We start from the raw sequence: 3,733 nt of genomic DNA, 5'->3' as shown, positions 1-3,733 counted from the left end.
ATTCCCTGCACAATATTCTAGACTCCCTTCGACACAAGAACATGTTGCATCATATAAGCCCACACAGGGTAATTGTCCCCATCCGATTTGTCCTCAGCGGCAAAACATCTTGAGCACATTTGTGTTGTCGTCAGCCATGGTAAATGCCGCACCTGATGTGAAAACTGCCCAAAAAGAGGAGAAACAAAGCAGGAGAAACACATGCTATATAGAACAAACCATAGAAGATGTTAGGTAAAGGCGGTGTGCCTCGTCGTGCTTTACTTGTGTCCACCGGCCAGTGTCCGACTGCCCACATTTATCTCCTTATTCTTTATACATACAAAGAATAAGGAGCTCTCACTTACATTCTTACATGGTGCTCACACAATGAGATTTGGGAGCTCCACCCCACATCATGTGTCCTGCTCTCTGTCTCCCTCTCTCTCCTTCTCACTCTCCGCACACGCACCGCATTCGCGCACTCACAATTGGTATCAGAGCCATGGCGACCGCGGAGAGCACGACGGCTTTGAGAGATTCAAGGCGATAGCTCGCTCGCTCTCGGTGGTGGAGAGATTAAGAAAGCTTGGAAGCTTTGTGAGAATGCAATGGGAGCTTGTGAGCTCAGTTGAGAGTGATGTATGCTCTTGTGGAAGCTCAGAAAGGAGTGTGGAAGATTGTGTGTAAGTGAAGGTGCTTCCCTAAAAACTGTGTGCCACGCAGCAGCACTGTTTTCAGATTTGTTTTTCTCCTTGTAGAATGCAGATCTGAGAATTCTGTCCTGTAAAAGCCCATCCGTTTTGACGTGGTCTACAACTTTGTAGAGTAAATTTTTTGCAACTTCCTCACCGTTTTGCTGATATTCAGCTCAGACTGACTGTATATAAAAATTGCAAGTTTTTTGTTTTCGCATAGTGTGAGAGTTTGATGCACTTTTGGAAGCATGGCAGGTGTTCGAAGTTAGGTGCATCAATTCTGAGCTGAAGATGCAATTTGAGCTTGTGCAAAGCTTGTGGTTTGAGGGTTTTTGGTAGATTTGGGCAACGAAGTACGAAGGCGTTTACACACCATCGAAGCGGTCTCTTGAGAGACATGATTTTTTGGAGCACACAGGTGGAGCTTCTTTCACTGGTTTTCACATGATACTTTGGCAGTGATTTTGTGCTAGGATTCATGGTCTTTGCGGATGGTTTGCATATGGTTATGGCGCATGGTTGATGCCCATTATACATGCATTTTGGCGAGCACTTTCAAGTGCCGGTGAGCTCTCTTGAGAGCATTGTTTTCGCATTGATCAAATTTCCAAATTGCAAATCTTTTGGCGCTTGCTTATGCGTGGTCACTCTGTTGATGTACGTTGAGTGCGGATCGCCATTGTATGTGAAAATGTGGAGCCATTTTGGCATTTGTACTCATTGGCATTGAGTAGTTTTATGGTTTATGGTAGAGATTGTACTTGAGTTTTTGCTTAGTTTTCAGGGGAAACTTTGTCGGATTTTTCCCAGATTCTCACCATAGTTTGTGATCGAGTGTTTACTCTTACTTTGACAGGTTTTGTCAGTTTGGACACAGTTTTGTGTTTTTGTATCCACTCTCGCAAGAGTGAGGAGTTGTGTATCCTTCTTTGCTTGAGACATTGGTTTGCTCTCGGGTGGGAGAGTTTTGTGATCTCGAGCATTGTTTGCCATAGTTTTGGCATGGAGACGCTTCAAGTTAGAGGCGATTCTCGTTCACAATCGCGACTGACATGTTGGCACTGTGGCCATGATGGGCATATTAGGCATCGTTGCTTCAGGCGTATGAGGCAACGGAAGAGGTAGATGCACGGTGCTACTATGAGGACAGATGCTAGAGAGTATGCATGTGACGGGCATGTCACTTTTGAGTCTAGCTTGCCTTCAGACTACTTTGTGTCTTGGGATAGCACATTGTCTACGCGTTTTCTACTAGACAAGCATGCAGTTTTTCACGTGACACCACGTTGTGATTTGTTTTGCTCTTTCTCTAGTGGGAGACTTGGTTGTGTGTAGTTTGCTGATGGTTCAGCATACGACATGGAGGGTGCTGGAGATGTATGTATGTCCTTGCCTAGCTGTGCATTGCTTACGCTATGAGATGTACGTTATGTACCAGGACTCAGTCAGAGTCTCATTTCAGTGCGTCAGTTTGCAAAGTAGTGGACATTGTGTACTGCTTGGAGAGCGGTCATTTCAGATACATAGGGGATCACTGGTGATAGCCAGAGGTGCTAGGAGTGATCTGGTATACCCTTTGCATATTTCTGACACACAAGGCGGTGTAGTCTCTGTGTATTTGCAGCCATGTTTGGAGTGAGAGACGAGGCGTGTCTCTTTGCAGATGTGCTGCATGGAGAGCAGGTTTTGCATTTGTCTTGTGATGATGTTCACGCAGACAGTGGTATCTCTGGGGATGCACATCTTTGTCAGTCATCAGTTGAGGTGACATTGATTGAGCCAGAGATCGATGCATTGTTTTATGATGCGTCTGATACGTTTGAGGATGACAGTGTCCTTCAGACAGCTGTGTATGATTGTAGTGGTGCTGATTTTTCGGTTTTGCAGCCATTCTCAGTAGATATGCCTTTGCCAGAGGATGCTGACATAGTGATGCATAGTCAGGTGGTTCCTGATGAGGATGCATATGGCACTGAGGTTGCTGACAGGGATAGGTTGGCACACATAATGCATGTTTCGTCGGCTTTTGGGTCTCTCATGTCTGACCTTTTGGTCTTGGGACGTGATCTTGCTTATGCGGTTGGTGCATTTGCAGTGGGAGTTGTCAGTCGTGCAATGACTGACACTAGCATTGTGCATTGTGGAGCCATGCAGGTCGTCACTCGATACCTGCATCAAGAGTGTCATCGTAGCTCTAGCGATAGTGGTATGCATGTTGCATCTACACTAGAGCGGTTACAGAGTGAGCCAGTGGGCATAGGTTGAGAGCCGTCTTCTCTCACCTCTTGTATATACTAGTTGTAGGCCTGTCTTCTCGCCACTTATCGGCACACAGCCTTTAGTGGGAGAATGTTAGGTAAAGGCGGTGTGCCTCACCGTGCTTTACTCGTGTCCACCGGCCAGTGTCCGACTGCCCACATTTATCTCCTTATTCTTTATACATACAAAGAATAAGGAGCTCTCACTTACATTCTTACATGGTGCTCACACAGTGAGATTTGGGAGCTCCACCCCACATCCTGTGTCCTGCTCTGTGTCTCCCTCTCTCTCCTTCTCACTCTCCGTACACGCACCGCATTCACGCACTCATAGAAGACTGTAAGGGACCTGTTATGCATAAAATGGCACTGACAAAAATTCTGCACAAAATGACAAAATAGCATGTGCAGTACTGCCTGTAGTGGAAATGGAGGCTGAAATGAGCCCGAATCAAAAATCGGACCAGACTGAGCTCTTCGAGCATGACCAAAATATTTGTCAACCTATGAACGCTTGGCGAAGCTCACTGAAATCAATGAAAGTGAGTAGGCATGTGTTGGAGTTGCTGGCAATTAAGCCCCGGAGGACGCAACCTGCTCTGATAACAATTGTTGGAATTAGGGTTGTAGGAAAACACACACAGCTTGGAGAAGACAAAGGAATCTCAAGGCACACAATAGAGACTATATTACTTAGTGTGCAATAGAAAAGATAGATAGCCCTAGAATGATAGGCGTTTATACAATGCACGGGGGAAAAACCTCCTAGTGAGGGAAAAAATGCCCCGACGGTCCTTA

Source organism: Adiantum capillus-veneris, chromosome 17 (assembly GCF_014529385.1).
Source record: "Adiantum capillus-veneris isolate H3 chromosome 17, ASM1452938v2, whole genome shotgun sequence".
NCBI lineage: Eukaryota > Viridiplantae > Streptophyta > Polypodiopsida > Polypodiales > Pteridaceae > Adiantum > Adiantum capillus-veneris.
This window is presented reverse-complemented; position numbering follows the sequence as displayed.